Source organism: Chiloscyllium plagiosum, chromosome 39 (assembly GCF_004010195.1).
Source record: "Chiloscyllium plagiosum isolate BGI_BamShark_2017 chromosome 39, ASM401019v2, whole genome shotgun sequence".
Lineage (NCBI taxonomy): Eukaryota > Metazoa > Chordata > Chondrichthyes > Orectolobiformes > Hemiscylliidae > Chiloscyllium > Chiloscyllium plagiosum.
The window spans coordinates 10,435,228-10,448,373 of record NC_057748.1 but is presented as its reverse complement, the minus strand read 5'-3'; the positions used below and the strand labels follow the sequence as shown (position 1 = coordinate 10,448,373).

At 41.9% G+C, this 13,146-nt stretch overlaps 1 protein-coding gene across 1 annotated transcript in view; it reads left to right on the top strand.

The window, feature by feature from the left end:
- The first annotated feature begins 851 nt into the window (after positions 1-851).
- LOC122542217 (serine/threonine-protein phosphatase 6 regulatory subunit 3-like) overlaps positions 852-13,146 on the top strand; it is a 99,751-nt gene continuing 87,456 nt past the window's right edge. Inside the window, exon 1 of the mRNA XM_043679714.1 lies at positions 852-1,039. The gene's annotated coding sequence lies outside the window, so the exon portion shown is untranslated. The remainder of the gene's footprint in view (positions 1,040-13,146) is intronic.

The following is a 13,146-nucleotide window of genomic DNA, read 5'->3' as shown; positions in this document are numbered from 1 at the left end:
CTTATGCCAGAAACATCAACTCTCTGCACCTCAGATGCTGCCTGACCCGCTGTGACCTCCAGCACTTTTTTCTGTTTCCAGCACAGATTCCAACACCTGCAGTAATTTGCCCCTATTTTCCTGATCAACCTGGCACGCCTCTGGACCTGGTGAGATTTGAGTCTGGGGCTGCTAGCCCAGAGGTAGGGGCACTACCACAGTGCCACAACCCAGCTCTTTTATTAAACCACCCTGAACCAAAAACATAAATTGCTGGAGGAGATCAGTCATTATCAGTGGAGAGAGAGAAAAGGAAAAGAGAATTAAGGTTTTGAGTGTTCTTTGGCACTCCCCACTGCTCTGGGCACATGGTCTCCCAGACCATGCCCCAGCTAACGAGGGTGCAGGGGGTGTAAGATGGTCAGCCTCTCCCTTCCCCCCCCACGCAACCGGCTGGCTAGGCACCGCGGTGCACGCCGGGATACTGGAGGACCGGGTCGGGCGGACATGTTGTGTGAAGGGAACCGGAGCGAGTGAGCGATAGTAAATAGCAACGGGCGAGCGGGAGGGAGGGAGACGGACACCGAGCCTGAGGGAGGGACAGACAGAGAGAGAGAGACACACACACACAGAGCCACCTTCCCCAACTCCCCCCACCCGCAGCCTTCACTTCACTCCCCTCCCCCCGTTTTAATCTTTAAAAAAAAAAATATTCGTTCTTGGTCTTTCACCATCTCCGACCGAACAGGAGAGAGAGAGAGAAAAAAGAAGTTGGTCGCCGAGGCCTAGCGGAAATAGGTCAATCCCCGGGCTTTCCTGGCGAGCGGGGCCGGGCTGCGGGTGAAGGAAGGCGGGCGGGGAAGGGAAGGAAGGGAGGGACGCGGGGGTGGGGGGGTAAGCCGGAGGGCAGGTTGCCGTCAGGTTTGGGAAGTGGACCAGACGGGCGCCCAATGCAGCTTCTCGGCGGACGACTGCTTCGCATTTCACCGTCTCCATCCAACCAGCAGCACCTCCATTACCGTCTGGCGGCGGGGACCTACCCACTCACCCTGATTTAAAAGTAAGTGCCTACCTCTCACAGCTTGGGACCTCTTCACTCCTTCTGTTTGTTTGTTGGGTTTTTTTGTTTGGGGGGGGGGGTGATGGTGCTGTGCCTGGTCAACCTGTGGATACTTTGATGGTGCTGTGCCTGTTCAACCTGTGGATACTTTTACATTCACTTTCTCCTCCTGTGCGTCCTCCCTCTCTCTCTCTCTCTTCCTGGTACCACTGGGGGAGGGGGCGGCTGGCAAGATTATCTTTCAAACGTGAAAATCATTGCACGAAGCATTTCAGGACAAATCATGTTTTGCTGATTTACTGAGCAGTGCAGTTTGCAGGGTTCTGAAAGGAATGCGTCATTTGTGGGAGTGCAGAGGGCACTATTCAGTTGAGGTGTACAGAATTATGAGGGGCCGAAGTGGACATGCATTTCCCTAGGCAGCGAACGGGTATAAACTGGAGGTGGAAGGTTTCGGTGAAAGTTGGGGTTCTGTTAGCCAGAGTATGGTACAGTCTGGAGCCCGACCTGAAAGGGTGTTGGGGCAGAATCCCTGTGCTGGAAATGCTGGAACCAACATGACTATGGACCAAGAGCAGACCGTGGGGTAAAGTCGATGGTTCTTCCTCAGCTGTCATTGAGGTGATGGGCTGAATAGCCTAATCCACGCTTTAAATTTCTTAATTGTTAGCTCAGTCTGAGTTCTATAAGACAAGAGCAGAATTAGGCCCATATTGGATCTGCTTTGCCAATATAGATGCTCTTCAGGAAAATAAATCAACTTGACGTCTTTTCCCAGTTCACTATTCAAAGGCCAAGGCAGTTTTATAGAAAAAAGTTGATGTTCATCGTCAGTTGAGAGGGGAATGAGGCTGGACTGTGATGCTGTTCACAGTTAAATAGCTTGTCGATATCTTTTGTTAAAATCTGTGCAGAAAGAACAAAAATTGGATGAGGTACTTGAGTAGCTGGTATCTATGGATTTCAATGTTAGTGGAAGTTAGTGTGTTCAAGTGGCCCTCACTTGACTGTATCCTATTTCTGCAAAGGATGTGAAGGTATTTGAGACAGCGTATAGGGCGGCACGGTGGCTTAATGGATAGAACTGCTATCTCGCAGCACCAGGGTCCCAGGTTTGATTCCAGCCTCAGGCAACTGCCTGTGTGGAGTTTACACATTCTCCCCATTTTTTCGTGGGTTTCCTCTCACAGTCCAAAGATGCGCAGGTCAGGTGGATTGGCCATGCTAAATTGACCATAGTGTTAGGTGCATTAGTCAGAGGGAAGTGGGTCTGGGTGGGTTACTCTTTGAAGGGTCAGTGTGGACTGGTTGGGCTGAACGGCCTGTTTCCACACTGTAGGTAATCTAATCATAAAATGTTTACAAGAATGATTTCAGGGATGTGGGGTGTGGATTGAGTGCAGATGCTGGGGCAGTTGAGAGTAAACAAAGCACATGGAATTTTTTTTTGTTAAAGGGCTGAAAACCAGAGCAGGCCAATTCAAGTTCAGTGGCAAAAATACTGACAGCAACATGAAGGAAATAACTTTGAGAAATAGTTTTTCTTAGTGGTGAATGGGCTAGGATTCAGAATGCTCTACCAGCGTGTGTGGTAAAAGTGTGTTCAATCATTTTTTTAAGGGAGTTAGATAATTGTTTCAAATAATTTGTGGCCTGTGGGTGGGGAGAAAAGAGTTGTGCTTGTAGTGAGCTGGGCTGAGATGATGGACCGAGTGGCAGTCATATCCATTATGATGATAGAGTTGATCTAAACATTGGGTTAGAAATAATGTTTTTTAAAAAAATCAAAATAGTCATTTAATCCATCAGAACTTTATTTTCGGAAATTGGCTCATCCATCCTGAAATCTGGTTGGATTTTAAATAGACTGCATGTTTTTCTTTTTCTTTTATCCCCCAGCAAATTATATCAAACAATTGCTGGTGAGGATGAAAGATCTTCCTCGTGTAAGCTTTTCTATGATTTGTCAATCTGCTGTGCTGCTGAGGAGCCAGTTCACAGCCTGTTTCGAGTTCCCATAATTTAAAAGGTGTAGACTTCAATGTGTAATTTCCTTTAGTTGCTGGATCTTGGTTGTTCATTGGAATGGAATTTGGTTTATTTAAAGTGTTGATAGTGAGGGGGAAAGGAGTATATCATTGCCAATGTGTGTTTTATGTTCACTTTCTTAACCACTATTCAATGATTTCTGCTGGAAAACTGTCTGCCTTGCATTAGAATAGGTTCTGACTGAGTCTTGGGCCCCAAAAGGCTCACAAGAACAGAGCAGCATAGGGGTGACAGCTGAATTGATAGGTCATCACCTGCAGGAGATGAGTGCTCCTGAACAACTGAATTTAAAATACCTGCAGTAAGTTCCCTGCCTGCTGAAGCAACTGGTCCACACAGAGGTTGCAGGATAGGAGGTTGCAATCTATCTTGAATTGATAACTTAGGCACACAACAATTACTGGAGATCACTGAGGTTGATGGAAATGATTCCTTGCAAAGATTTAATATCCCAGCAGGAGAAAATCAGGACAGAGGGGCAAAAGCAATTGGAGAAATTTAGAATTACATGCGCTGAATAATGTGTTCTACATAGCAATGAAGCTTCACAGTTAGTCAGGTTATTTGGACTTGAGTGATGTAATGTGACAGATTGTTTCAAGCATTTCAAAATTGTTTTATATCTTTCCATTATCATGTCATAGTATGCACCATGAAGAATGTCAAGATGATTTAATATTGGAAGATACGTGCAACATAATGGGAGGTTTTTTTTTGTTTGTGCTCCGAGTGGCTTCATGGTGTTTATCCAAGTGGATTATACAAGACTTGTGCATTCCTGATGCAGGCATGTAAAGTGGTACTGAGGGAATGCTGTATAGTCTGAGCTACTGTCCTTTGTTTGAAACTTCGAACTATTATCCTGCCAGTAGATATTCCATGTCAATGTTTGAGCAAGCATATAAGGGAGTATTCTTATTTAATCAGCACCACAGTAAACAAATGAACTAGTCGTTTATATTATTGCAGATATATTGCCAATGTAGAATGGCTACCAAGTTTGCACTAGAAAGAAGATTGTGAATTTTGGAGAGATTTAATCCAAACTGTATAAATATTCATTTGTCTTATTTACACTGGTCCAGTTTTGGTTATGGTACGTAATGTGGTGACTTTGCTGATTTGTGATGAGAAAGATAAGGTCCTTATCGCTTAACTGAGTCATCGGGTGTAAAGTATTCCATATTGTTTATTTGACAAGTATAGTTCAACTGAAATGACATTCTAAGTCACAAAGGTACATGCCTGTATGTGATTCTGTGTATATTTAATCTAGAATTATGAACTATTAAAATGCCAATCACTAAGATGTGTCCTCACTGTGGTACTTTGCTGATATGGGCAGGGAATAAGTGCATTATCTTAAGAGCTCTGATCTGGAAGAAAGGGAGATAGGGTTGTGGTGAAGGAAAGGTTTGATTTGGGAACAGTGGTAGTGTAATAGCTGGGCCGATTAATCACATGGTTTGACCAGGGTGTAGTTTCTGCAGGTCAACTTTGCAACTCTGAAGAGAGATTTAAGGTTAAAGTTTGCTCCCAATGTTCGAGAATCACTGACCATTATCGATGAGGAAGCTGATTTAATTAGGCTGCCGCTTAATTTTAATTGCCTTAACAATGTCAAACAATAACCCTTACTTTGGAAAATATTATACAACTCATTCAGTGTGTTCTATATCCTAAATTGGATTGGTTTACAGAGGGACTTCGATTATCTTAAGGACACAGGCGGGGAGTATTTAGTTCAGTTAATCGAATGCCGGATAATCGAATTCTGGATACGTGGATTAGCTGAGCATCGGGACATTGCGATCCTGCCAGATAATCCGATATTCGGATAATCGAATTCCAGATAATCGAGGTTCCTCTGTACTTCACTAAGGAAAGTTTTCTGATGGGGCTAATTTAATTTTATATGTTGAATTATTTTTAATTGTTAGGCACTTTTCTATCTTTCTCTTACTGTCAGTGTTGGTTGAAAGATTGGAACAACCGACTGGTCAACAAAGTAATAGATGCTCGTCTTTTGCTAATTGGAGCATTGTTTGGGGATTTTGCATTTGAACCCAGAACCAAAAATGAATTCCACTGCTGATCACTTTGGAAAATGTGCACGTGGCTGTTGGAAGGAGATAATTGAGTTTGGCTCTGATGTCATGTAAAGTCGGACTTTGGGCTGATGTTTTCCGCAGGTAAATGCACAAAGGATGAATGATTGTTTGAGGTTGAAGGGGTGCTTGTGGCTATGTAACTTTATCCCACTGGAGTGGGAGACATCGAGGGCCCAAGGGCCTGTACTGCGCTGTATTCTTCTATGTTCTATGTTCTATGATTGTTTGAGGTTGAAGGGGTGCTTGTGGCTATGTAACTTTATCCCACTGGAGTGGGAGATGGGAATATCGCATGAGATTTCATGATTCCCTAGTTTACCTCGATCAATGTCTCTCTTTTTAATCAAGTGCTTAAAACATGTTGCTGTTTAACTAATTCACAGTGACCTAGTTACACCACCTGCAATAATGGCAGCTGGAAAAGGAATGGGTTCGATCTGAAATCTTACTAGAAACAACTAAGAATAGCTTTTAACAGTAATCTGAATGGTAAACCAAGTGTTGCCTAAACTGCTTTCCCTAGTTCAGCCTTCATTGCTGTGCCTTTTTCTGTACCTTAAGAAAGACTGTTTATCATTGCTGCTTAACAAACTCACATGAACTTTCAGGAAGAAAAGATTAGCTCTACAAAGCTTATTCCATTTGGGAAACTGTCAACCCTACGTAACCTCCATCTTGTACCACTTAATCCCTGGTCTGAATGTCTCCTGAAGCTGTTTATATCGTTTCAGAAGATTTCTTTGGCAATTCGTTTTGCAACACACACATCCCTTTCTGAGCATCAAAAGAAATTACCCAAACTTCCCTTGGCTGAATTGTAGTCCTGGTGTTTGGAACTTTTATATATTTTGTTTAAACATTCGCCCAAAATCTTGCTTTCACTGGCAGCTCAGCTGAGATTGGAAGCTCGCCATGTTTGAGACAGTACATCTCAATGACTCATAACGTCACTGTGAACCTAAGCCCAACTATCCCATAGTGAACTTGTTTGCACTCTGACCTGCCCCATCCTCTTACGAAACTTTAGCTATATCCCCACCTTGGGTGATGCTGGAGGGAGTGGTTGAAGAGGTGTGCAGCTTTGCAGGGTGGTGCATGTTCTCCTAAAACTTGGCTCTTTCTGTTGCACATAACAGCACGTTTTAATTTGAACCATGCACATGAGAAAACTGCGGGTTTAACATTCTCACCTCTCGTTGCGTTATCTGATCTCTGAATGTATGGTAGTAAAAATGGTATATTCAGCATCTCTGGCAAGTGATCGCACTGGATTCTTGCAGTTAACTGTCTTGTCCACTGATTTCATAGTGAGATGGTGCGTGTGCAGCATTGGATGAATTTGTGGTTCAACCTGTATGATTAACCTGTGCATAAACACTTGGACAATATACCAGAGATGACTACACTCTGGCAAGTGTCAGCACACAACAGGAGAGCAAGGAAGAAAACATTTAGTTTGAGAGGGGAAAGATATGAAAGAGACCTAAGGGACAACTTTTTCACGCAGAAGGTGGTACGTGTATGGAGTGAGCTGCCTGAGGAAGTGGTGGAGGCTGGTACAATTGCAACATTTAAGAGGCATTTGGATGGGTATATGAATAGGAAGGGTTTGGAGGGATACGGGCCGTGTGCTGGCAGGTGGGACTAGATTGGGTTGGGATATCTGGTCGGCATGGACAGTTTGGACCGAAGGGTCTGTTTCCATGCTTTACATCTCTATGAAAACAGCTGAAAGAAATCTTTCCTTACCTGCTTCACAGGCTGGCCACTGGTTTGGTTCCAGAAACTCTGAATAATTCTCTCCCCTCCCCCCTCTAGCTGGTTTTGTTTATGAAATGTTACAATAAAATCACCCTGGTAACAATATATAACCATGTAGTTCTTGCAACATCCACTATATCTAAAGTAGAGCATTCTTGGCGTGTTGCACTGCTGTTGTAAGGCCCATTGCCAGACTTGGTAACAATATTAAAGTACATGTGTTTCCTGAGCTGCTGAACTATTTGGGCCTGCAACATACCCCTATATTGTGTGTTGTCTGAGCAGACCTGTTGGGGGAGGTGTTGATCTGAGGTTAGGCACTGTTCTTCCAGATAGGGCCGAATGGGAGGGGCTGCTGCTGCTAACGTACTGAGCTGGTTACATTTGCCAATGACGCAATGTTGGAAGAGTGACTTTTCCAGGAAGAAGGATGCAGCGTAAAATTTGCAAAGAAACTCCAATTACATATTGAGCCTGGCATACACTAAACAATCGTGACTTCTTCCGTGTATATTAAAAAGAGCACGGGCATAAAAAGAGCAACCATTGCATGAAATGAGATTGGCACATGGAGAAAGAAATTGAGAGTAACTACCTGTACAAAGCTGACATTTTCGGGATAAAAGACAAATACAATGAATCAGTTTAAGAAGCTTTAAATAAAAATTGTTATATAGTCAGGAAAGAGAAGGGGCTCTTGTGGCACAGTCATAGTGTCTGGGCCAGAAAGTTTGGGTACAGGTCTCACCTGCGCTGGAGGTGTATAGTCAGGAGAGATAGCAGTTATAGAATGCACTGGTTAGCTATGCTTAGAGTGCAGTTCAATGGTAATACCCACACGAGCTAAATTTACATCAGAGAAAAGAAACAGTACAGGCCCCAGGTGAAAATGCAGTGAGCTACAAGTTAAGGTTAATGAAGCTTAACCTTTGCAGTTAATAACAAAGTCAGCTAAGTAGACCCATCAATGTATCTAAATATTAAAATATCTAAAGTTCGACAATACTTCAGGCCACTGGAAAGGTATAAATTGAAATTAGTGAATTGAATTTTCAAGGAGTTAACAGAAATATTGCCTACACTGATTATATTGGTAAAAACAATGACTGCAGATGCTGGAAACCAAATTCTGGATCTTTAACTCCTACGTAATATGGTGATTGTTCACAACCAAAATGTATGAATGAATGTGTTAAGAATGTGTGGCATCAGATGTTTGATTGAGCCCTGACGTTTCTTTTTTTCGTTAGCTACAAGAAATTGTCCTGAGCAGATGTCTTGGAGCATAATGCATGGCTGATTTCTTGTCTGTGCTTGCACGCAATACAGAAATCTAAGATAGCTCAGGAAATAAAATGTGAGAGTGGCTGAAAATTTTGGTTACTCATATAGTTGACATTTGCAAGGCACTTGTGTGCAAGTTATCCTTGTTATAGATTGCTCTGGTCATATTTCTTGAAAGGAACATTGCCAACTACCTATAAATAGTGACTTTTAACTGTGGAGAAATCCATCACAAACTCTTGTGGTTGAGTTGACACATTCAAACTTCTTTCTCTCAGCTTTTGCCAATGATGGTGAGCGGTTTGATGAGGAAACAGTGTTAGTTTTACTTATTTCTTGTATCCGGTGTCCCTTGTCCAAAATGTCTGTCCTCGCAGACAAATCAAAATCGACATCTTTTCCTTTGCATTTTCCTGATAATCAGTGCTCCCTTGGCTAGTTATGCTTTCTGTAATTGCAGCATTATTGGAGAGGCATTGATGTTATTAATGTTGCAGAGACTTAAACATTGCTAAAAGGAGGCAGGAGGTCAAAGCTATTTGTCTTGCAGTCACCAGGATTAAGATGCAAAATGATAAGCATCAACTTCTTGTCTCCTTTTAGTAATGCAGAGACCTCAACTCTTTCAGTTATGCTTATGTAACTTTAGATTCTGTGCTACTTATCTCCATGGTTGCTCTCTGTTCTTGCTACCCCTTCTTAGTATTCGAAGTGAGAGTCTTTGTTTAAAATCAAGACCACTCGTAGTTTTATATATGTTACTACTCCCTGAATCTAACTCCTCCCTTCTCCTGTTTCTTCCTCTCCTGTTGTATTTTGTTAATTAAACTCCTACTCCCCCTGATCTGGAGGTGAGGTTATAAAACTATCTTTCTTAAAATCCCTACTTCTGTCAAACCAAATAACTTAAAATCATGCTTAAACCATCCTTTTCGGTTATTGCTCTATCTTTCCTGCATTTCTCAAGTTTCAGATCTATTTTTGCCTTGCATCTAGGTACCCAGCTCTCTCATTGTCTATTTGGGATTCTGCAGCATTGTCTCTTTCCCCATAAGACACAGATGTGACGATTAGAGTCACGAGTGACCTTGTGTTTGGTCACCATGGCTATTTTTATAATCCCTTTATCATCCACAATCTCTTGCTTTGATCTTTCTAGCCCTATTCAATGTCTTGACAGCATGTCTCTACGAGTCTGTTCACCATTTGGTCCAGTTGATACTTACGGCTGCCTTAAATAACTTGGTGAATTCCCTCAATAAGTGTACCAGGGATAAATCCTAGTTTCTTTCCTTTTTCAGCATTTGTATGTTACTGTTCTATCAATTAAATACACCATTCTGCTACCTCTTGACTCCAAGACTCACTTCACTTTAACTATCTGTCCCAATTTTTAAATTCATCATAACTACATTTTTAATGCTGCCAGAAATTTTGAAATCTCATCAGCTCCTGCCTTCCACTTCGTCTTGGGTTAAATCCAGTGGTATCAAAATCTTGATGTTTTCCTTCCTGACAGTCAGGTTTCTATCCCATGTCATTTGTAATAATACTGTCTTTCATGATTAGACCAACTTCTACATCTTCCCTTTCTCCTATAGTGTTGATGAGATTCTTAACTTGAAGTGACAAAGATGGGTCTTAAAGTATCTGCACAAATGTTTGTGTGTCACTTCCCTAATGGTGACTCAGAGCAAGTTCTCTAGCCTCAACCCAACATACTTCCATCATCCTGATCTCTGCTTGACTACCTATCTCATTGTATGTTAGTTTCAACATCCTTGTCCCTTTATTTCTGAGTGCCTGCAAAGGCTTAGCTCATGTCCCTACTGGTGTCTTTATATCACAGAGACCTCAAGTTAAAACCCTGTGAATTGTTTCTGATATGCATGGTGATGATCATTAAACATTTCAAAGAAACATTTACACATCAGAATTTTTGTCGATGGTTACCAAGACAGCTACAATTCTTTGGGTGTGGACCTAGGAAATAGCAATGAATACATCTGGAAGTGACTGGTAAAGTTGCAGGTAGCAGAGCAAGAGGGAAACAAGGGAGATAAACACTGACCGCTTGAGTGGCATAACAGTACAAATTTGAGAACAACATCAAGCTGTTGGCTGCCTTCAAAGATTGTGAATGTTGATGAGCCATGATTTAAAAGATAAAGGAGGAGCAGTATTTCATTTTGAAAATTCTGTGAACTGAGAGAGACTGATCAACCTGAAAGTTTCTAAGACTATTGGGAAAACTGTATTAACCTATTAACAATGCATTAATTGGATAAGAAGGAATGATTAAGTTGGTGTGCTAATCATTAATTGGATTGGTGGGCCTGGTAGTAAAGAAGCTTAGCTGACAGGGTCTTGTGACGCAGTGATAATGTCCCTAACTTTGTACCAAAAGTTCCTATCTCAGGATGTGATAGTGATGTATGTGTATCATTCCACATTCATACAAGCGGTGTTTGTGTTTGAAGTGGGATATGGAGGAGCTAGTTAAGGTGAATGAAGCTTTGCATAAGGGACATTGTTGCCACCATTAATTAAGGGTAGTTGTTGATTTCCAGCATTGGGTAGAATGCTTACAAAAGTTGTTTCTGACATAATGTAGGTTTCATTGACCAAAAGTTAAAGGATATTAACTTCAAAAGATTTTCCCTTTCTGCATGTTGAGAATTAATAAGTGTGAGGGAAAAAGTGAGGACTGCGGATGTTGGAGACCAGAGTTAAAAAATGTGGTGCTGGAAAAACGCAGCAGGCCAGGCAGCATCCAAGGAGCAGGAGAATCGACGTTTCAAGCATAAGCCCTTCTTCAGGAATTCTTCATTCCTGAAGAAGGGCTTATGCCCGAAACGTCGATTCTCCTGCTCCTCGGATGCTGCCTGACCTGCTGTGTTTTTCCAGCACCACATTTTTCAAAATTAAATAAGTGTGTACATCTATGCCTCCAGGACCACTAGTCCATATTCTACTGGGTGCCTCCTTGCAGTTTGTGGTTCTGTCTTAAAAGCTTACCTAATACTGTTTTGTGAGATTGTAATGGTGTCAACAGTCTCCTGCTCAGTGAAATATCCACTTATTCATGTAGTCGTCCAAGGCATTCCTTAGGCAAACATATTTGGGGAGGAGTGATTGTGTGAATCACTTAAACTTCTGCTTGGTGGTTAATGATTGTGATGGGAGTGTGCCTGTTTGGATATGAATTGAGAGCAGGATTTTGACACTTACAATACTGTTTTCCTCTCCCTCTGTCTGCCCCTTTCTGTCTCCTCCTATTTGAAATTCATTATATCAGTTCACTAATGATGAATGGACACTAAATTGATACACCAGAAGAGTGGCTCTTCTTTCTTTCTTGTTTCACCACTTTCAGCAGAGATGTGGTTAAGAGAGAGATGTTGGTGGAGACCAGGATCAGAAGTAAACTTGAAAGTAATGCATGTGTCTTCCAGTCTTACCTCTATATGTTTCAGAGAATATAGAACATGTCTGCAGATGGCCTATTGGGCCAGGATAGATCCGAACATCATCATAGTTGCTGCTTGCAGTGGAAATGCGAGAATGTGCTTTGATTTTTTTTTATTGAAGTGTTTGTACTGTGCCCAAAGACCAGTGTATAAGTTGGACTGGACATTTATTTCTCTCCTCATTGTTCCATACTCGAGCAAATGCTTTAATGATTTACAATTCTGTGGGAAAGCTGTTAGTCTAATACTATTGAGAGCTTAGTGATGGGTCTTGTCAAATCACTTAACACTGCACCAGTAAATACCTACGAATCACTGTCTAGTCAGCTATTATGGAGGAAGAAACTTTAAATTTAAAGTTTGTCAAAAACAAATAATTATTAGAAACAGGTTACAGTTGAATTTGGGCCCTTAATACTTTCTTTCAGCGCCTGGTTGAGGAAAAGAAACTGAAGCAGAGCTAAATAGCAGCCAGTAAAATTCACTGTTTTTCTTCGTTATTTATTCATGATATGTAGGTGGTGTTAACAAGATCAGCATTTGCCCATCCCTAAATGCCCTTACATTAAGTAAGTTGCAAGATCCATTTCAGATGGCTGTTAGGAGTCAACCACATTGCTATGGGTCTAGATTCACATGTAGGTCAGATCTTGCAAGGGTGAACCAGATGGGTATTTACAGCAATCCATGATAGTTTTCTGGTCACCATTACTGAGTCTAGCTTGAAAGGTATTTCCTAAACCACTCACTTGGAGGTGTTATTGTTCACTTCTGGAAGAGCTGGGACTTGAACCTGGCCTCCTGGTACAGAGATGGGGATAAAACACGCCACCACAAGACCACTGAGATTATCTTTAAATTCCAGATTTGTTAATTGAATTCATATTCCACCAGTTCCTGTGGTGTTTTTGAACTCATGTCCCAGAAGCATCAGCTAACTTTCGTTCAAGACAGTAGTAAAGTGCAGGCAAGGAGTTTATAGGTATTTCAGTCAATCTATTCAGACATGTTATGACACACCTCTGGAGCTGGTGGGACTTGAACCCAGATCTTCTGGCTCAGAGGTAGTGACAATATCACTCTGCCACATGAGCCCAAAGTATCTGCGACTTGGTCAGGAAGTGACAATTCAGCAAGGCTCACTTGGAATTTGAACCCAAGTACTTTCATGTACTCAGTCACTGATCATTCTAAAGTGAGAATTAACCTCCTAGATCAACAGGTCAGCTATACAAGGAATTATAAAACTTCTGACCAGAAATTGTGGTATACCATTTGGCTGGGGTGAAAGTGGTGGGATTTAATTGTTGCACCAGAGTGGACTGCACCAGCACCTGCAGGGACAGGCAAGTGTCAAAGCCATGTCAGTCTGGGAGCATGGATGTCACTGATATCTAAATAACAATTTTAAGAGGAAAGTACGTCCGTAAAA